The 22,530-nt window shown below is 46.6% G+C and overlaps 1 protein-coding gene across 2 annotated transcripts in view; it reads right to left on the bottom strand.

Moving 5' to 3' along the window:
• Positions 1 to 6,993: 6,993 nt before the first annotated feature.
• LOC751056 (CD99 antigen-like) overlaps positions 6,994 to 22,530 on the bottom strand; it is a 60,706-nt gene continuing 45,169 nt past the window's right edge. Inside the window, exon 6 of one of the 2 annotated variants that reach the window (XM_024353307.3) lies at positions 6,994 to 7,073. The gene's annotated coding sequence lies outside the window, so the exon portion shown is untranslated. Of the gene's footprint in view, positions 7,074 to 14,200; positions 14,335 to 22,530 lie in introns of those variants that run through there. The other variant, XM_024353305.3, reaches the window with a different exon arrangement.

The raw sequence follows: 22,530 nt of genomic DNA, 5'->3' as shown, positions 1-22,530 counted from the left end.
CGTCCTAACTCCCAGGACTGCAGGGTGTCACTGTGTTTGGAGATATGGTCTTTAAAAAGGTGATTAATATAAAATGAGGTCATTACGGTGGGTCCTAATCTGATATGATTAGTGGCCTTATAAGAAGAAGATATTGGGACACTGACATGAGCTCCCTCCAGGAAAATCCCTCCTGCCCCTCCTAGCTCCTGGGGGCTCTAGGCGTCCCTGGGCGTGTGGCCAGATCACTCCAGTCTCTGCCTCCATCTCCACGTGGACTTCTCCTCTGCATCTGTGTCTCCTCTTCTGTCTCTTACAAAGATACCTGTCATTGAGTGGAGGGTCCACCCTATGCCATGATGATCTCATCTTGATTTGTTGCTGCAGTTGTTATTGAGATGTAGTCTCGCTCTGTCACCGAGGCTGGAGTGCACCGAGGTAATCTCAGCTCAAAGCAACCTCTGTCTCCCGGGTTCAAGCGAGTCTCCTTCCTCAGCCTCCCAAGCAGCTGGGACTAGAGGCGCCTGCCACCACACCCAGCTAATTTTTGTATTTTTAGTAGAGACAGGGTTTCGCCATGTTGGCTAGGCTGGTCTCGAACTCCTGACCTCAGGTGTTCTGCCCGCCTCAGCCTCCCAAAGTGCTGGGATTACAGGCGTGAGCCACCGGGCCCGGCCTTCATCTTGAGATTCTTAACTCAATTACATCTGCAAAGACCCCTTTTCCAAATAAGTTCCCATTCGCAGATTCTGGGGATGAGAACGTGGACATATCTTTTAGGAGGACCACTGTACAGTCCACTACAGTTCTATCCAGTTGCTTCCAGAGGCTCTAGCGGAGGCTCCTTTTTGCCTCTCCCAGCCCCTTGTGGCTCCAGGAGTCCCTGGCCTTGTGGCCATCTTATCTGTCTCTGCCTGCATCTCCACGTGACCTTCTCCTCTGTGTCTCTGTCTGTGTCTCTTCTTCCGTCTCTTAGAAGGATGCCTGTCATTGGATTTAGGGCTCACTCTCATTCATCTTAACAAATGCATCTGCAAAGACCCTATTTCCACATAAGGTCTCATTCTGAAGTCCCTGCGAGACAGGACTTTGGAAGGGCCACTGTTCACCCCAATACAGGTTTTACTGTCAAATTTCAGTCCCCTAGATCGGCCAACACTATTTAGAAACTCACAGGGCTGAGTCCTTCGATACAGTCTCTAAAAATCAACTCCCAGGGCAGAAAGTGGACGTAGAACGGTGAAAAGAGGACTATAGTCCAGGGATATAGATTAAGCACAAAAATTACATGTCAAGGGCTGTCCCCCCTTGAAAGTCACAGGACAGGGCCGGGCGCAGTGGCTTACACCTGTAATCCCAGCACTTTGGGAGGCCGAGGCGGGTGGATCACAAGGTCAGGAGTTCGAGACCAGCCTGGCCAATATGGTGAAACCCTGTCTCTACTAAAAATACAAAAATTAGCCAGGCATGGTGGCATGAGCCTGTAATCCCAGCTACTCAGGAGGCTGAGGCATGAGAACTGCTTGAACCTGGGAGGTGGAGGTTGCAGTAAGCCGAGATCATGCCACTACACTCCAGCCTGGGTGACAGAGCAAGACTCCATCTCAAAAAAAAAAAAGAAAGTCATAGGACTAAGAATGAAAAGCCCATTCAACTGGGGTTCTATCTTCTAGTACTGTCGTGCCAGGAAAATTCAACTCTTGAAAATAGATAACTATAAAAGGCATTGACTTCTGGCTCTGATTCCTAGAATGTTGCCGTTCTGTTTTAAAAGTCAAATTAAAGCCATTTTGTCTGAAAGCCTCCTAACATGCTTTTTGGAATAAATGGAGTAATAAACATTATTCTAGCAGAGGACTGATGGTATTCCAAATTATCCTCAAGAAGAGCAAATAAAATATAGAGATGAATTTGGCGGACAATTTTCTTCACATGAGGTTTCAATGTTTGTACGGTTTTGAACTGGGAGTTTTCACATAAAAACATGGGGCTTAATTTCTTACCGTCAGCATTTTTTGTTGGGAGAGATCACTTTTTTTCTCGTCTGTCTGCGGAGATGCTGTTGTACTGCATGTCACAGTTGGAAAATTCAGCTTCTTTTTTGTTTAATTTACAGAAGAGTGGTTGAAATATTCTTTATACTTAACATATAAAGAATATTTTTAATGTACAGAAAAAATTTAAAGAAAATGTAGTCAGGGGAGGAAAAGTATGAGGAAAAAAAAGAGCATAAGAAGCAAAATATTGCAGCCAAAAGTCACAGAAAATGTTTTGCGATGGAAACCATTTCCTTTTTAGATGCCACGGCAAGGACGGGCACGGTGGCTCACGCCTGTCATCCCAGCAATTTGGGAGGCCGAGGCGGGCAGATCACTTCAGGTCAGGAGTTCAAGACCAGCCTGGCCAACATGATGAAACCCTGTCTCTACTAAAAATACAAAAATTATCTGGGCATGGTGGTGCATGCCTGTAATTCCAGCTACTCAGGAGACTGAGGCAGAAGAATCACTTGAACCCAGAGGCGGAGGTTGCAGTGAGCTGAGATTGCGCCACTGTATTCCAGCCTGGGTGGCAAAGCGAGACTGTCTCAAAAAAAAAAAGAAAGAAAGAAAGGAATATTTTTAAAGAAAAATGTTAATGTAAAGAAAATATATGCAGGGGAAGGAAAATATGAGAAAAAAAGCATAAGCAGCAAAATATTGCAGCCAAAAGTCACAGAAAATGTTTTGCAATGGAAACCATTTCCTTTTTAAATACCACTGCATGGAAATGATGGGAAGTGGAAAACACCTCATTTGTAGTGGTCACCACAGGGCCAGCAAGCATGCTTAATCTGGCTCTAATTTTATATCCCAAGGGCACACCAGGAGTGTGGGTGTTCATTATGCCGTTTGAAGAGAAATGGAAGCCAAAGGCATGAGGCTCCTCCAGTGAGGAGAGGTCCCAGGGGTGGCCTTGGCTGGGTGGACTCTTCTGTGAGCCTCCGCAGCGATGCTTGGGACTCAGGCTGGGGCCTGAGAAGGGTGCAATCAGCCCAGGTCCTGGGGCTGCTTCTTGCTGATGACTGTCACCACTGAGATATGTACAAATCAAGTCAGGGTGCCCCTTCACTAAATGTGTGTGTATGTGTGTATACATTCAGACACACATGCAAATGTGAGTGGGCACGTGTTTGAGACATAGCATATATAAGAAGTGCAAATGTATATGTAGAGATACATAGAGATACATGGATAAATGGATATAGATACATTAATGCATAGATAGGTAAATATCAATACATGGATTGATAGAGATCCAAATAGATACATGGACAGATGATTGCTAAATAGATATAGATACATGTATGGATATATTGATAGAAAGAAGTAGATTCATGGATAAATGATGGATAGAGGTAGATACATGGATGAATAGGCAGACAGGTAGGTAGATAGATAGATAGATGGATAGAGATAGATGAATGGATAGATACGTAGATACATAGTTATGGATAGATATATAGATGATAGATATGGATAAATGGATGAATGGATAGATATATAGATAGAATAGGTAGATATATAGATGATAGATATGGATAGATAATATAGATGGATAAATGGATATATAGATATAGATAGATAAATGCATAGGCAGATAGACATATAGATAGATATGGATAGATATATAGATAGATATGGATAGATGGATGAATGGATACATAGATAATAGAGAGACAGAGACAGAGAGAGAGAAAGAGAGAGAGAGACACATAGAGATACAAATACATGAGAGGCCAAGTGCTATGGCTCAGACCAGCATATTGGGAGGCCAAGGCGAATGAATTGCTTGAGCCCAGGAATTTGAAACTAGCCTGGACAACATAGCAAGACCCCATCTCTACAAAAAATTTTAAAACTAGCAGGAAATGGTGGTGCACCCCTATAGTCACAACTACTTGGGAGGCTGAGGTAGGAGGATTGCTTGAGCCCAGGAATTTGATGCTGCAGTGAGCTATGATCACGCCACGGCAGTCTGGCTGGGGCGAAAGGGCAAGACCTTGTCTCTAACGAAAAAGAAAAAGAAGCAGATGACAGATAGACAGATGGATATAGGTAGATACCTACGGAGAAATAGATAGACAGCTAGATCAATATATGAGACAGAGAGAAAGAGAGCGAGCGAGCAAAACAGAGAGAGAGTGTATGTGTGCGTTTGAAGCTAAGACAGGGTTTCTCAGCCTCAGCACTGTGGACATTCGGGTCTGGATCACTTTCTGAGGTGAGGCCATCCTATGCACTGTATGGGAAGCCCCTGAGGCCATGGGAATAGGCTCGGGGCTGCAGTAAGGAACGGATCCACCACTAGAGCCTCCAGAAGGAACCCACCCTGCCCACACCTTGATTTCAGACTTCTGCTTCCAAAACTGCGACAGAATGAATCCCAGTTGTAAGCCACTTGGTGTGTGACGGCTTGCTACAGCAGCCCTGGGAAATGGATACAAGGGGGATGAGACACATTCTAATATACTTTCCAGCAAAGCAAGTCTGAGTCGATGTTCTTTTTTATTTTTTTTTGAGACGGAGTCTCACTCTTGTCGCCCAGGCTGGAGTGCAATGGTGCGATCTCAGCTCACTGCAACCTCTGCCTCCCGGGTTCAAGCGATTCTCCTGCTTCAGCCTCCCGAGTAGCTGGGATTACAAGTGCCCGCCACCATGCCTGGCTAATTTTTCTATTTTTAGTAGAGACTGGGTTTTGCCATGTTGGTCAGGCTGGTCTCCAACTCCTGATCTCAGGTGACCACCGGCCTGGGCCTCCCAAAGTGCTGGGGATTACAGGTGTGAGCCACCGTGCCCAGCCCCTGGGGTCCCTTTTGTAAGGGCACTGATCCCCTTCATGAGGTTCCACCCTCATGATCATACCACCTTCTAAAGACCCCACCTCCTAGCACCATCACTTTGCGGCACAGAAATTTAGGGGAAAAACAAGCATGCAGTTTATTGTGATCAAGGAGCAAGCCCTCTAACAACGCTGGAGAATTTATCGCTCACAGTCCTGGAGGCTGGAGGTCCAAGGCAAAGATGTGGCAGATTCAGTGTCTGGTGGGGACCCACTTCCTGGTTCCTAGATGGCGCCTTCTGGCTGTGTCCTCACATGCTGGAAGGGGCAAGGGAGCTCTCTGGGGCCCCTTTTATAAGGGCACTCATCCCATCCATGAGGCCCCACCTTCACGACCTCATCACCTCCCAAAGGCCCCATGTCCGAACACCATCAGCTTGGAGGTGAGGACATCAAAATAGAAATTTTGGGGAGATATCAACATTCGGACCATAGCAAACTTTATATGCTAATTCCTAATAGGCTTACAATCATCATTTTTTTAAAAAAAGATCACTGAACTCCCATGAAACTCCTTATCACCCCCTTTGACTTGGACGTCTGATCTGTTTTTAAGTATTTCATTTAAAATAGGAAGTTTTTCACCTCCTGGGACCACACATTCTACCTGTTCAATGTTTTTGACAGGTAAGCAGTCAGGAAACATTTGTTAATAACCATGCATGGGGAACACCGTTACTCAAGTCATCTCGCTTCTTTGCCTTTAAAATTACCTTTTCTGGGCCAGGCGTGGTGGCTCACGCCTGTAATCCCAGCACTTTGTGAGGCCAAGGTGGGCGAATCACGAGGTCAGGAGATCGAGACCATCCTGGCTAACACGGTGAAATCCCATCTATACTAACAATACAAAAAATTAGCCAGGTGTGGTGGCGGGCGCCTATAGTCCCAGCTACTCGAGAGGCTGAGGCAGGGGAATAGCCTGAACCTGGGAGGCAGAGGTTGCAGTGAGACGAGGTTGCACCACTGCACTCCAGCCTGGGCGACAGAGCGAGACTCCATCTCAAAAAAAAAAAAAAAAAAAATTACCTTTTCTTTCTTGTTACTCCCTCTGCTGAAAACATTTGGAGGTGAATCACACAAAACTGTTTGAACCAATTGATGACTTTAAAAATTCATATTAGCAAAGACAACTTTTACTCAAGATAAATTAAGAACCAACATCTAGGTTAAATTCTCTTTTCTAAAGGGAAATTAAGTTTTAAAAACTTAATCCTCGGCCAGTCGTGGTGGCTCATGCCTGTAATCCCAGCACTTTGGGAGGCCGAGGGGCGTGGATTTCCTGAGCTCAGGAGTTCAAGACCAGCCTGGGCAACAAAGTGAAATCCCATCTCTACTAAAATACAAAAAATTAGCTGGGTGTAGTGGCACGCACCTGTAATCCCAGCTACTCGGGAGGCTGAGACAGGAAAATCACTTGAACCTGAGAGGTGGAGGTTGCAGTGAGCCAACATTGCACCATTGCACTCTAGCCAGGGCAACAGAGCAAGACTCCATCTCAAAAAAATAATTAAAAAAAATCCTCACACTGGGATGAGACACCCAACATCTGGAAGACATTGGGTCTCACCAATTACATAAAAGGTCATGTGTCCTTCATACCTCATGGCAGGCTGTTCGGGAACCAAAGAAATCCAATAAGGCTGACACATGTCTGTTGCTCTCCTTGGAAGAAAACATTTGCAAAGTCAGGGGGAAATTTCAGATTTTATTTATTTATTGTGATGACCAAAAGCAACCAAACATGATCAACTTCCTCTTTTTTTTTTTTTTTTTTGCATTTGCCATTCTTCCTTAACAAGAACATGGTAACTGCAGGTATATAACAGGAAGGAGACCAGTGGGGGCTAGTTCCAAAGACATGAGCCTAATAAGGAATGGAAAAGCCATTTCTTCTCCAGGAAGGTAACTGCCATTTTTAACAGTTTTATCTCATTTCCCCAACCTCCCTGCTATGGACCATGTTCAGATCTTCATCAGCCTGGGCTCTTCCACCAGCTTCTCAGCACTGCTCTCCAAGGTGTGGTCCCTGGATCAGCAGCATCAACATCCCCTTGGTGCTTACTGGAGATGCAGAATCTCAGGCCTCGTGTCCCAGGCCTCCTCAATCAGAGTCTGCACTTCAGCCAGACTCCCCAGTGATTCCTGCACCCAATAGAGACTGGGAGTCCTGAGAGTTGTCCTGGTGCTGTGGAGTCCAAAGTTCCTGAGGCTCACTGCATAACAGCCAATCATTCACGAGACAAAAAGTTAGAGCAAGAAAAGCATCTTTATTTGGAGAGCCAGCAAGTCAGGAAGATACTGGACCCATGTCCTAACGAACCATCTTTAAAGGCATGAATCTCAAGCTTCTTTGTACATTGAAGGGGTACACTGAAGGGGAACAAGGAGGAGACTGAGGTGAGGGGGGTGGCTGGTGACCACAGACACTTGGGCATCAGCAGGGGCCCAAGGAGATTGCAAAACTTTGTCCTTGCTCAGGTCACAGCGCTCCTACAAGTCTTCAACATAACATTGTTACTTGTGTGCATGCCCTTCTTATCTCCTCAGAGGTTAGTTTTGGAAAGGAACTCTTATCATCCTTGCTTTCCAGTTAAACTGTAATCTAAATTCTTTCCATGATTAACTTGGCCCGTGTTAATCTGCTTTAGGCAGAAGTGCCTAAAAGCAGTTAGCTTGAGGAGTCCGAAGCAAGATGGAGTCAGCTATGTTCGATTTCTCTCCCTATTACACTGGCAACCCATTCTATCCTCTTCTGAGAGGCCGAGTGTTTCAAAATCTGGGCCTCTCAGTGGCTTTCAGGATAAAGTCTAGCTGTGTTTAGAACTTAGCAGGGTGCAGCCCTCTGCTCAGGACCCTGCATGTGTGGCATGGTGTCCTCACTCTCTCCTTACAATAAAGGTAGACAAAAAATAAAAACAGTTCTTTTCTTTCTCTTTACTCTCACTCATTAAAACAAACAAAATGAAAGAGAGAGAGAAAGAAAGAAAAGAAAGAAAAAGAAAGGAAAGAAAGAAAAAGAAAGAAAGAAAGAAAAGAAGGAAAGAAAGAGAGAAAGAAGGAAGAAACGGGGGGGTAGGAGGAATGGAGGAAGGAAGGAAGGAAGGAAGGGAGGAAGGGAGGAAGGGAGGAAGGGAGGAAGGGAGGGAGGGAGGAAGGGAGGAAGGAAGGCCGGCCATTGCCAGCACATGGCACCTGCTCCCCTCTGCAATTTCAAATCGATCACCCAAGAAAACATCCCGTCCACATAATTCCTAAAACATAAAAGTCCATTTTCAAATCACAAAATAAGTAAATGTTTCTATGGGAAAGCCATCGTTCTTCCTTTTTCTCTAAACACAGCCCCAAAATAAGTATTTATCTTTCTCAGGGGAGAGTCCTTCTCTTATAGCCTGATCCAATGAAGGCTTTCCCTCTGGGTGAACTCTGCGGGGCTTTGTTTCTTTGCTTTGGGACCTCTGAAAAACAGACGTATCATGCAATGAATTTACAAAAGCAGCAGATAAAACCCACCCACGCTGTCTCGCAGCCCTGATCTCTTCCAGTTGCCTGCTTTGTCACTAGAACAGACTCTGCAGGCCACTGGGCTCAGGGGGCTTCCCACCGGGTTCTTGCCTTTGGCAGATGTTTTCTTCGGCTAAACTTGGCTTAGACAAAGGATGAGGAGCTGAAGTTGAGTAAAGATTACTGTTGTGGCATGGGTGTTTTAGAAACTATGACAGAGGCTGGGCACCGTGGCTCACGCCTGTAATCCTAGGACTTTGGGAGGCTGAGGCAGGCGGATTGCCTGAGCTCAGGAGTTCGAGACCAGCCTGGGCAACAACGGTGAAACCCTGTCTCTACTAAAATACAAAAAATTAGCCGGGCGTGGCAGCATGCGCCTGTAGTCCCAGCTACCCGGGAGGCTGAGGCAGGAGAATCGCTTGAACCCAGGAGGTGGAGGTTGCAGTGAGCCGAGATCGCATCACTGCACTCCAGCCTGGGCAACAGAATGAGACTCCATCTCAAAAAAAAAAAAAAAAAAAAAAAAACCATGACAGAACTGAAAAGTTTTGTATCAGGTGGCAAGTTTATATTTTCAAAGCTACATGCCATTTGCAATGGATAATTTTAAGACGTAGCACAGAAATAGAAGAATAACTGCAGAAATAAAAATAGTGTATGTGTTTAGCCTGAGCCAGTCACAATGATGAGGACTATTTTCTTTTTGTCATTGACAAAAATTAGATATGCTTCTGATATACAACATAACATTCCATTCATATACTGAAATATGTATCCATTATGGGATGGGTAACTAAAACTAATTAACATATTACCATAAATACTTTTTTTTTTTTTTTTTTTTAGATGGAGTCTGGCTCTGTCATGCAGGCTGGAGTGCAGTGGTGTAATCTCGGCTGACTGCAACCTCTGCCTCCTGGGTTCAAGCAATTCTCCTGCCTCAGCCTCCCAAGTAGCTGGGACTATAGGTGCCTGCCACCACGCCTGGCTAAATTTTTGTATTTTTAGTAGAGATGGGGTTCCACTGTGTTAGCCAGGATGGTTTCAATCTCCTGTCCTCGTGATCCACCCCCCTCACCCCCTCAAAGTGCTGGGATTACAGGCGTGAGCCACCATTCCCAGCCCATACTTATTTTTTTAATGTAGTGAAAACAGTTAAAATCTACTGTCTTAGTGGTTTTCAAGTATGCAGTACATTGATATTAACTACAATCACCACATTGTGCAATATATCTCTTGAACTTATTCCTTAGGTCTAACTGAAATGTTCTGCCCTTTTATTATAATGTGGTGGAAGGTATCTGAGTTACCAGTGATGAATCCATACAGGCCTGCAGCCACTGGAATTCTTGCCTCCTCAGAAGAAAGAATTTGACTGAGGGCCATAAGGCAGAGAGAGAGACCCGGGCAAGTTTCAGAGCAGGAGTGGAAGGTTTTTGTTTTTGTTTTTGTTTTGAGACAGAGTCTCGCTCTTGCCACCCAGGCTGGAGTGCAGCAGTGCGATCTCGGCTCATTGCAACCTCCACCTTCCAGGTTCAAGTGATTCTCCTGCCTCAATCTCCTGAGTAGCTGGGATTACAGGTGTGCGCCACCATGCAGGGCTAATTTTTGTATTTTTAGTAGAGACGGGGTTTCACCGTATTGGCTAGGCTGGTCTCGAACTTCTGACCTTCTGATCCACCCACCTCAGCCTCCCAAAGTGCTGGGATTACAGGCATGAGCCACTGCGCCCAGCCGAGTGGAAGTTTATTTTAAAAGCTTCAGAACAGAAAAGAACGGAAGTACAGTTGAAGGAGACCCAAGCAGGCACCCTGAAGAACAAGTGTGGTGTTTAACTTTACAGGACCTTATAGGCTGGTCCACTTCTAGCATCTTGTATCCCTTTCCCATCATTCTTCCCCTAGGGTGAGCTGCCCGCATGCACAGTGCCCTCCTTATGCTTGGGAGGTGAGCATGAGGTTTAGGAAGTTGTAGTGTGCCCATATCTGAGGCTTTCTTCCTGTTTCCAGTGGAGTGACCTCAGAAGGTCATATTCCGCCATGTTTTCTCCTAATGTGCATGCTTAGGAAGCTGTGTTTCCACGGCACTTGCACTCAATGAACAATTGAGTGTGACAGGTGTGGAACATCAGGAAATGGTCTCTCCCTGCCACAGGCTGCCAATTTTTTTTTTTTTTTTTGACACTGAGTCTCACTCTATCGCCCAGGCTGGAGTGCAGTGGCATGATCTCAGCTCACTGCAACAACCTCTGCCTCCCGGTTTCAAGCATGGGATTACAGGCATGCACCACCATGTCTGGCTAATTTTGTATTTTTAGTAAAGATGGGGTTTCACCATCTTGGCCAGGCTGGTCTTGAACTCCTGACCTCGTGATCCACCTGCCTCGGCCTTCCAAAGTGCTGGGATGACAGGCGTGGGCCACCGTGCCCAGCCGCCAATTTATCATTTTTTAGAGAGGCAATGCGATCATCGCTGAACCAGCACCTGGCATTGCTGGTGGGTGGAAGAGCCCTCTCCTGCCCGCCCATGCCTGTCTAGTGGCCTGTAATACTCTGACCAACATCTTCCCATGCCCCACCCATGCCCATCCCCTGGTAACCACCACTGTGCTCTCTGCTTCTGTGAGATCAAGGTTTCTAGACTTTTACATAGGAATGAGATCATGTGGTACTTGTCTTTCCATGCCTGGCTTATTTCACTGAACACAATATCCTTCAAATTCACCCGTGTTGTTGCAAATGACAGATGCTCTTTTTTTTTTTTTTTTTTTTTTTTTTTGAGACGGAGTCTCACCCTGTTGCCCAGGCTGGAGTGCAGTAGCATGATCTTGGCTCACTGCAACCTCCACCTCCTGGGTTCAAGCACTTCCCTGCCTCAGCCTCCCAAGTAGCTAGGATTACAGGCACCTGCTACCACACTTAGCTAATTTTTGTATTTTTAGTCGAGACGGGGTTTCACCATCTTGGCCAGGCTGGTCTCCAACTCCCGACCTCAGGTAATCTGCCCACCTTGGCCTCCCAAAGTGCTGAGATTACAGGAGTGAGCCACCGTGCCCAGCCACTCTGACATTCTTGAATCACCCACACTCACGGGCCATTGGACCCTCCCTGCAGGGCCACACCTTGGGCTCCCATCCCCCTGTGGCTCACTGCTCCTTCCCAAACACCGCACCTGCAAAGGAGGATGCAGGCACACGTGCAAATCATGGAGGTTTCCAAGAAGCAGGATCTGTCCCTCCTATATCACCAATGTAAACTGCAAAGTCAATTACTGTGCCAACACATATAGTCTATTGATGTCTCAGAAAATAATGAAGAGCCTCAAATAATGCCTCTGGCCCTACTGGGTATTGATACAGGGTGTTTTTTAAAGGTGGGCGGTAGTAGGTGGGCAAAGGAGAGAGGAGAAGGGATTTGGGAGGTGGGACTGGGACTCTGCATAGTTCAATCACTCTCTGGTCTGCTGTCATCTCCAGGGTCTGGGACGCTTGTATAAAAACATGGTCAGCCAGGCGCGGAGGCTCACGCCTGTTAATCCCGGCACTTCGGGAGGCCGAGGCAGGTGGATCACCTGAGGTCAGGAGTTTGAGACCAGCCTGGCCAATATGGCGAAACCCCGTCTCTACTAGAAATACAAAAATTAGCCAGGCGTGGTGGTGCACACCTGTAATCCCAGCTACTCAGGAGACTGAGGCAGGAGAATTGCTTGAATCCGGGGGGACAGAGGTTGCAGTGAGCCAAGATCATGCCACTGCGCTCCAGCCTGGGCAACACAGTGAGACTCCATCTCAAAAAAAAAAAAAAAGAATAAAAAATAAAAAGCCTCACATAATGCGTCTGGCCCTAGTGGGTATTTCTACAGGGTGTTTTTTTAAGGTAGGGGTAATAGGTGGGCAAATGAGAGAGAAGGGATTTGGGAGGTGAAGCTGGGACTCTGCATAGTTCAATCACTCTCTGGTCAGCTGTCGTCGCCAGGGTCTGGGATATTTGTGTAAAAGCATGGTCAGCCAGGCGCGGTGACTCACGCCTGTCATCCCAGCACTTTGGGAGGCCGAGGCGGGCAGATCACCTGAGGTCAGGAGTTTGAGACCAGCCTGGGTAACATAATGAAACGCCGTCTCTACTAAAAAATACAAAAATCAGCCGGGCGTGGTGGCAGGCGCCTGTAATCCCAGCTACTTGGGAGGCAGAGGCAGGAGAATTGTTTGATCCCAGGTGGTGGAGGTTGCAGTGAGCTGAGAACGAGCCACTGCACTCAAGCCTGGGGGACAAGAGCAAGACCCCTCTCAAAAAAATAAAAAGAAAAAAAAAAGAAAATAATATCTCTGAGTGTGGGGGTGCATGTCTGTCATCCCAGCACTTTAGGAGGCTGAGGTGGGAGGATCACTTGAGCCCAGGAGTTCAAGACCAGCCTGCGCTACATAGTGAAGCCCCATCTCCAGGAAACATTTAAACATTAACCAGGCTGGGCATGGTGGTTCATGCCTGTGATCCCAGCACTTTGGGAGGCTAAGGCGGGTGTATCACTTGAGTTTAGGAGTTCGAGACCAGCCTGGACAACATGGTGAAATCTTGTGTCTAAAAAATAAAAAAAAATAGCCGAACGTGGTGGCTAGTGCCTGTGGCTTGCAGCTACTTGGGAGGCCAAGGTAGGAATACTGCTTTCGCCCAGGAGGCAGAGGTTGCAGTGAGCCAAGAGACTGTACCACTGCACTCCAGCTTGGGCATGAAAACCTGCATGAAACGCTGTCTCAAAAAAATATAAAAATTTTAAAAATTAGGCAGTCATGGTGGTGTGTGTGTGTGTAGTCCCAGCTACTCAGGAGGCTGAGGAGAGAGCATGGCTTGAGCCCAGGAGGTCGAAGCTGCAGTGACCCACGATCACTTCACTGTACTCCAGTCTGGGCAACAGAGTGAGATCCTGTCTCAAGAAGCGAAAAGAAAAGGGAAGGGGGACGGAAGTGGAGGGAAGGGGAGGCAGTAGGGGAGGGGTAGGGGAGGGGGAGAGAGGAGGAATGGGAGGGAGGGGGGAGGGAAGGGGAGGGGGGAGGGAAGGGGAGGGGAGGGGGAAGGGGAGGGGAGGGGGGAGGGAAGGGAAGGGGAGGGGGGAAGGGGAGGGGGAAGGGGAAGGGGATGGGGAAGGGAAGAGGAGGGGAGGGGAAGGGGGAGGGAGGAGGACAGAGGAGGGAAGGGAGAAAGAAACGAAGCAAGAAACAAGGTAAAGGAAAGGGAAAGGGGGAGGGGAGGGGAAGGGGGAAGGAAGGAAGGAGAGAGAGAGAGAAAAGAAAGAGCTTGATCATGGCTGATGTCCACATTGATTGAGATCCGCAGAGCACAATGGGCCATCCTGATAATATAGACAATTGTCATTTCTCTCTCATATCACCACGAAACTAGAGATATGCTTTCTGGAGGAGCAAAGGTGCTTCAGAAATGTGGAATCCTGACATTCACAATGCAGAATCTTTCTCAGAAGCGAGCTCAACAATGTGTTCATTTTTTTTGTTTTTGTTTTTGTTTTCCGAGTTATTGGTGATTGGCTTTGTAAACAAAAAAAAAAAAGAGAAAGAGAATGCAACTGTGAATAGAGAGATTGAATGTGTCTGATGCAAGGTTGTCGCAGTTCCTGTTTTCTGGTTAGGCCTGCATTTCCTTATGAATTACAGGGAATGGAGAACTTTTCTTGATAATAATGGTCATTCTATGCAGAGCAGGACTTGAGATGTTATGATAAATGTATAATTTCTCAAAAGTGGTCTACTTGAGAACACAGTTTCAAGGAGTTCCTCTCCACATTTGTTCCTGGGTAAAGCAGCTCTTCATAAGGTAATTCAGCTTTCAATTTATTTTAATCAGCACTTCAGCTCAGGCCAGCAATGTCACTATGCCTTCCAGCCAGGATGGTCCCAGGGTGCCTCAGACATTGAGACAGAGAGGGGTGTAAAATGACTGTCACTGAGGGGTAAAGTAGAATCTGATATGAGAAAAAAACAGAGATATGTAGAAATCACAAAAGAAGCATACTATATTTCCAGTGCAATGCCATTTTAGGTGAATATAGAAAATAATTGCAAAATTTCACATAGGCCTTCATTAATTTATGCTATAGTAATTTTCACATATGCCCAAGTTAATTCATACTAATTTATACTAACTACCACCAAGGCCATACAATTCTGCCCAAGGTAAAATTTACCTACTGTCAGAAGTGAATGTGGTGTTTTAAAACTGATTCTACAGTCAAGAGATCCCCATCAACCACACTTCTTAAAACCAGATGAGAAAGTTCTATCAGATTAACTCAGGAGCTTAAAATCCAACTACACAGAGAACTTTCAAAAACCCTGAATGATTAGTCCCACCTGTTGGAAGTGGTTCCCCTCGCCTGGGCAACTGCTAAGTCATTGTTTTATTTTGTGCAATGGAAACACAGTAATGCATTAGATATTCATAAGATTAAAATATTTTGAGGCAGGTCCAAGATGCACAGTAACGCTGAAGTGGTCATGAGCATAAAGGATATTTCACCTGCAACTCCTGTACAGGGATAGGAAAGTATTTGTGATAATGGTTGGTGAGAAATCTACAGGCAAGACTAATATTGTTGTGGGATGTTGCCTATGTCCACAGGCAATGCTGAATTTCAGTTACAAGTGAGTGAACCCAGAGATGTAGACTTTGTCCCATCTGAGTTGACAAAACCCCGGAATTTTACTCACAGACCTCTGGGTTCTCTCAACATACCAAGGCAAAGAACAAAACCTCCAATGATAGGGTAACAGAAGAGGGAACGAGTGGCCAGCCTTGTTCGTTTGAGATACCATTTAAATAACAAACTTAAAGCAGAAATAATTAAAATGAAATTGCATGTTAAACTGCTCTTCTATATGCTTACTATTGGTTTCCCTTGTTCCTCTTTTATTTTTCATTATTATTATTATTGGGACAGAGTCTTGCTCTGTCACCCAGACTGGAGTGCTGTGGCACCATCTCGGCCCACTGCAACCTCCACCTCTCGGGTTCAAGCGATTCTCCCGCCTCAGCCTCCCGAGTAGCTGGGACTACAGGTGCATGCCACCACACCCGGCTAATTTTTGTATTTTTAGTAGAGACAGGGTTTCACCATATTGGCCAGGCTGGTCTCGAACTCCTGACCTCATGATCCACCTGCCTCATCCTCCTAATTTTCATTTTATTTTTAATCAATAAACAATAATTGCGTATGTCTCTGGGGTGCAATGTGATGTTTCTCTGTATCTTTCCTGTTGGATTCATCCTCAGCATCAGTGCAAAACCCATCATGTTTGCAGACACTTGGTTTGAAGAGATCCAACGTTCAATGGAAACGTCTATCGGAGAATGAGTGAATGGCTGTGCCTTCCATATAAAAGCACGATAATGATGTGTTCTGAGTGGAGGCATGCCTCCGTGATTTTACTCCTCTCTCAGCTCGGCTGGGACTCAGATTCTTTCAGATTTACACCTCTCTGGATTAAAAAAAAAAGCTGGGACCCAGATTCTCAGAGTTAAGTATAGTCTTTCTGCAAGAGGCTCTTTGTCCACATCAACAGTGAGATAATTTGCTGTCTCAGAACTGCTAGACCAGCTGAAGTTTCCTTGTTTGCTTTCTTGGTAGAGTACCCATGAAAAGGCAGATTGGAGATAAAATTGATTCAAGAGAGGCCATGGATAAGAGATGTTTTGTCTCCAGCTGCATCAGAATCACAAAATATTCCAGGGGAAGGTACACAGAAGACATTTCTGTAGGTTATTCTGTGCTAAAAAGGATTATGAATGACATTTGTCACTGTGGTTCATGCATATTCTTCCTGGTATGTCAACAGCAATGTGATACCCACGAACATGGTCAACATTGTAGAGACTGGGACGCGAAGAAGGGCACAGGAGAGCACAGTGCCTTTGGAAAGCTCCCAGGTCCAATATCAACTCTACATTCCTTCAGCCTGTCTCTCTCCGATGTATCCCTCTTGTCAAGAGAGGGAAATGCAGTTAGACAGAGTCCATTTAATGTTTGCTGAGTGAGTGAAAGAATGAATGCATGATGAGTTCTTGTCTGTGGCCACGTGCCTCTCTGCCAAAGTCTATTTCTTCAAACTTAATTTCTGTCTGAACATCTCTATTCATGCTCCCTGTGGCTTTGGTATTTCAGCAAAAATCCTCCCTGGGTTCTGACTCCAGGAGACATAAACCACTCAAGTGGTCTTTAGAAATCCTTCAATTCATTTTTTAAAATTATTTGTAGAGACAGGGTCTGGCTATGTTGCCCAGGCTGGTCTCAAACTCCTGAGGCTCAAGTGCTCCTTCTACCTTGGCCTCCAAAGGTGCTGGGGTTACAGTTGTGAGCCACTGCACCTGGCTCCAATTCTGTCTTCCAGATTTACCCTCACTGATGATCCAGTCACCTGCTCACTCTCCTCTTTGGGTCATGAGAGCTGGTGACTATGCAGCCAACAGGGTACCTTCTGCAGACTTCAACAGAGTCCTGCCCTTCCATTTACATTTAACCTCATTGTTTATGGGTGGCCCCCAGGAACTCTCAGAAACAACAGTTAGAGTGGGGGGGTCCTAAGGGGAGTGGGGTGAAGTTAGACCTGAGCTTCTGAGTTATCCTTCCTCTCTTCTCCTCCGTCCCCCTCTTCTCTCACATTCCTCTCACCTTCTCTATCTCTTGACCCCTGTCCCTTCTCTCAATTCCTCTTTTTTCTCAAGCTCTGAGAATGTTCTGGCATCTTCCACCATGCAGAGAGTATGGTAGGAGGTTAGGAATTAATGGCTCTGGAACCAATGTCTCCTTCAGGTGACATGTACTTTCAATCAGCATCTCCAAGTCTGTTCATGTTCCTATGACATCAGAGAGGGAAGCAAGATTATTTGGTGACCAGCCAGTCTCCCCCTCCTCTGGGAGATGTCCAGCCTCTGCGTCCTCTCTTCTGTCTGCACCCAGGGGACCAGGTATTTGGAAGCCACACACAGAGACTCAGCTTTAGGGGGCTGACTCCCCATCTCAAAAGACATCTGGTAGCTGAGGCTGGTTGACCCATCCAATCAGTGATCTTTCAGTTGGTAGGTTTTTTGGTGGGGAAAGGGACTAACCCTACGAAGAAAAAGCACCAGATCCCCATGCTTTTCAGTCTCTCGTTCCTGACTCAGACCAGGGAACCGATCTCTGGGGGACTTTGAGCTGGGAGGAGCTGACAACGGCTGCTATTGATTTGGGGCTGAGACTTCTCCCAGTTTCTGACGAGTTTGGAACTTGTTGACTTCGGGTAGGTCCAAAGGCAATGAATGTAAGGGCTGTTTAGGCTTCTGCAGGGGGTCTTGGAGAGGTGCCTGGGGCTTTTGGTCAGGGGTGATTCCCAGGAGATGCTTCTAGGGGAAAAGGGAGAAGCAAGAACCTATAGATGGTTGTACGGCTCTGGGGACTGAGAGGTGAACCAGACAAAATGAAGATAGCAGGAGTCACTGGGCCAGCAGGTGGAGGTCAATGTCCACAAAGCAAACAGCCTTTACCAGGCGTGCTGCCAATTAAAGGGACAGCTTTGTGGGGCTCCAGAAGCATGTTTGTCTGCCACACTCCTGTCTTCTCCACTGAGATTTCTGTGGGGAAGCATGTTGTTGTGGAAAAATACCCATAACCTTAATTTCATCATTTAACCTTTTCATTTGTGTACATATGTATTTATTTGTTTTAGAGATGGGGGTCTCCCTCTGTCACCCAGGCTGCAGTGCAGTGACAGAAACACCTCTCACTGCAGCCTTGACCTCCTGGGCTCAAGTGATCCTCCCACCTCAGCCTCCAGAGGAGACGGGACTACAGGCACATGCCACCATGCCCAGCTGATTTTTTAAAATTTTTTGGTAGAGACTGGATCTGTGTTGCCCACTCTGGTCTTCAACTCCTAGGCTCAAGCAATCCTCCCACCTTGGCCTCGCAAAGAGTTGAGGTTAAAAGGTGTGAGCCACTGCACCCAGCCTGTTTTCACTTTTTTTTTGAAATGGAGTCTCATTCTGTTGTCCAGGCTGGAGTGCAGTGGCGCAATCTCGGCTCACTGCAACCTTCGCCTCCCGGGTTCAAGCGATTCTTCTGCCTCAGCCTCCTGAGTAGCTAGCAATACAGGCATGCGCCACCAGAGCCAACTAATTTTTGTATTTTTAGTAGAGACGGGGTTTCACCATGTTGGCCAGACTGGTCTCGAACTCCTGACCTCGTGATCCGCCCGCCTCGGCCTCCCAAAGTGCTGGGATTACAGGCGCGAGCCGCCGCGCCCGGCCCGTTTTTACCATTTTTAAGTGAACAATTCAGGCGCATTTACTACATCCACAGTGTTATGCCACCATCACCGCTATCTAGTTCCAGAACCCTGCCATCACCGCCAAAGGAAACTTCATACCTATCGAGTAATCACTGTTCATTTTCCCTGCCCCCAGCCCTAAGCAACCATGAGTTCAATTTCTGTCTTGATGGCTTTAACTATTCTGGACATTTTATATAAATGGACTCCTACAATATGTGACCTTTTGTGTCTCTCTTTCTGCACTTAGCATAACGTCTTCAAGGTTCATTCATGTTGTAGCATGTGACTGTTTCATTCCTTTTCGTGGCTGAATAATATTCCATTGTATGGATGGAACCCATGGGGTTTATCCATTTAGTATTAGATGGACATCGGACTGTTTTCACCTTTTGGCATTTTGGATATTGCTACATACATTTGTGTACAAATTTCTGTTTATACATTTGTTTTCAGGATCTTTAGGTATTAGGTAGAAGTAGGATTGCTACATCACTTGGTAATTCTGTGTTTAATTTTCTGAAGAGCCATAAAACCGCCTTCCATAGTGGCTACACCACTTTAACTTCCCACCAGCAAAGAAGGAGAATTCTAATGTCTCCACATCCTTGCCAATAATGATTCCTTTCTTCTTTGTAAAAATACTTATCAGAATTCTAGTGATGCTTTGAGGATTTAAACATTGCTCAGGCCTGGCACAGTGGCTCACGCCTGTAGTCCCAACAACTTTGGGAGGCCGCATGGGTGGATCACCTGAGGTCAGGAGTTCAAGACCACCCTGGCCAACATGTGAAACCCCGTCTCTACTAAAAACACAAAAAATTACCCGAGTGTGGTGTCACATGCCTGTAATCCCAGCTACTTGGGAGGCTGAGGTGGGAGAATCACTTGAACCTCGGAGGCGGAGGTTGCAATGAGCCAAGATCGCACCATTGCACCCAGCCTGGGCGACAAGAGTGAAACTCCATCTCAAAAGCAAACAAACAAAAACATCCTTCAGAACTCTGGTTCTGTGCATTCAGGGGTATGGGAAACAAAGGCTCAGGTTGTCTTATTTGTAGTCCCATTATAAGAATTGAAAATACAGAACTGTGGACAGGTAGTCAAACATATTTTTCTATCTTGGTAATCTGAAATCTAAACCACTTGAAGGGCACAAACAGAATCTGCTGTCCTGGGTTTGCACAGTTAACTCTGCAGAAAAGCTATTTTGAACAGAAGAAAGAGTCCATAGTCACAGACCCCACAGTTAGCAATTTGCTTATTATCAGCCTTTTATTTATGTATTCATTTATTTCATTTATTTAATTTTTTGAGATGGAGTTGCCCTCTTGTTGCCCAGGCTGGAGTGCAATGGTACGATCTCTGCTCACCGCAACCTCTGCCTCCCTGGTTCAAGCGATTCTCCTGTCTCAGCCTCCTGAGTAGCTGGGATTACAGGCATGCACCACCACGCCCGGCTAATTTTGTATTTAGTAGAGATGGGGTTTCTCCATGTTGGTCAGGCTGGTCTCGAACTCCCGACCTCAGGTGATCCGCCTGCCTTGGCCTCCCAAAGTGCTGGGATGACAGGTGTGAGCCACCGTGCCCAGCCTTATCAGCCTTTTATAATCAACTCAATGGGTGGTGCATCCATCACAAATGAAGTAAAGTGGGAGAGGCCAACAGCCAGGATATGTCTGTGCCATCATTATCCATCTGCATTATGTGACCTCCCACGGCGGGCACCAGGGGGGAAAAGAACACACACATGGACCCCCAAACACTGTAGTCTCCTTCTCCCTCTGCTGCCCCCTGGACCAGCAAGAGGAAAATACACCTTGTTGTCCACCAGAGATGAAAAAGGATCCCCAGCCAGGTGCGGTGGCTCACGTCTGTCACCCCAGCACTTTGGGAGGCTGAGGCAGGTGGATCGCTTGAAGTCAGGAGTTCAAGACCAACCTGGCCCACATGGTGAAACCCCGTCTCTACTAAAAATACAAAAATTAGCCGGGCATGGTGGTGAGCGCCTGTAATCCCAGCTACTCGGGAGGCTGAGGCAGGAGAATGACCTGAACCCGGGAGGCAGAGGTGGCAGTGAGCCAAGATCGTACCACTGCACTCCAGCCTGGGCGAGAGAGTTAGACTCCACCTCAAAACAAAAAGAGAGAGAGAAAGAAGATGAGGGAAGGGGTATGGCAGGAGTTTCCTTGAGGAGACCAGCACCATTAGTTTGTTCTCACATTGCTATAAAGAAATAACTAAGACTGGATAATTTATAAAGAAAAAAGACTCCATCTCAAAGAAAAAAAAAATGAGAAAAACCCCAAAGCTTCAGGAGATCCAGGGTATGAAACCACAAATCCACCGGGCAAGGAAGATGATGCCTCAGTATCCCAATTCTTCAGATCTTCTTCTTCTTCTTCCTTTCTTCTTTTTTTTTTTTTTTTTTTTTTTTGTTTGAGGCGTAGTCTTGCTCTGTCGCCCAGGCTGGAGTGCAATGGCATGATCTCGGCTCACTGCAACCTCCACCTCCAGGGTTCAAGCGAATCTCCTGCCTCAGCCTCCCGAGTACCTGGGATTACAGGCATGCACCACCATGGCCAGCTAATTTTTGTATTTTTAGTAGAGACGGGGTTTCACCATGTTGGCCAGGATGGTCTCAATCTCCTGACTGATCTGCCTGCCTCGGCCTCCAAAAGTGCTGGGATGACAGGCGTGAGCCCTGCACCCGCCGAGACCTTCTTCTTATCAGTCACCAGCTCAGCTTTCCCTGGGACCACTTCAAAAATCAGCTGTTCATGAGCCCCGGTGCCAAATGCCCGGCTTCTAAGAGATACATGAAAACCCTGATTCCTCTTTTCATGGGGAAGACGTCTCTGTCCACCCAGTGGACAGCACAAACAGCTCCTAGCACCAGAATGGCAGGGCAAGGGTAAGAGCGTGCCCAGTGGGGAGGCGGGAATGTATATACGTGCTTCCAGACAGGATGTACAAGACAAAGAATTTGAATGACTTTTTGAAACAATGTCATACAGTCACCTGTGCCAAGCCAATTCCCACTCAGGAGACAGCGCTTACTCAGTGTGCTGGAACAAGCATCCCTGTGTGAGGAAGTGACTGCTGCCATTAAGGGCAGCTCACTTGGCAGAGAGGAGAGGCTGGAATGAAGACTAAAGGCATTTTCAGGGTGTGGACTCCCAACAGTGACTTCTACAGAGGAACCCTGAACCCAATCTGGGGTCTGGAGTGGGGGCCAAAGGGACAGAGGGGAGGCAAGAAGGGGCTCCCTGGGAGACTTGATGGATGACAGAGAACCACAGACACAGAAAAGGCAAAGCCCTGAAGCCACCATTTGAAAATCAAGGTCAGGGAGACCCAACACAGGAGAGGATTTGGTAAAGGTCACCCAGGACAGGAGGCAGGCAGGGCTCCCTGATCAGAGCTCTCTACACCTGCATTTCTTTGTCCTGGTCACCAGGAGAGAGAAAAAGAGGGCCTCTGCCTGACTCAAATGAGAGATGTCTCCGTGGGTAAGGATTTAATTTTCCCCTGATGACCTAAGGAGAAAAATTCTCACTTGCATCCTCATAAATCTATCCTTCTCTTTGCATTCACCTTTGCATCTATCTACATATCTATCCAGCCACCCATATCCACCCATCCATCTATCCACTCATCCACCCATCCATGAACCTGTTTATTCATGCATCCATCCATCCAATCATCTACTTATCTACCTATCCATCTATCCATCCATCCATCCACCCATCTACTCATCCACCTTACCATCCATCCAACCATCCATCCATCCATCCATCCATCCATCCATCCATCCATCTATCCACCCACTCATTCATCTACTCATCCACCATACC

Source organism: Pan troglodytes, chromosome X (genome assembly GCF_028858775.2).
Source record: "Pan troglodytes isolate AG18354 chromosome X, NHGRI_mPanTro3-v2.0_pri, whole genome shotgun sequence".
In the NCBI taxonomy this organism is placed as follows: Eukaryota; Metazoa; Chordata; class Mammalia; order Primates; family Hominidae; genus Pan; species Pan troglodytes.
This window is presented reverse-complemented; position numbering and strand designations above follow the sequence as displayed.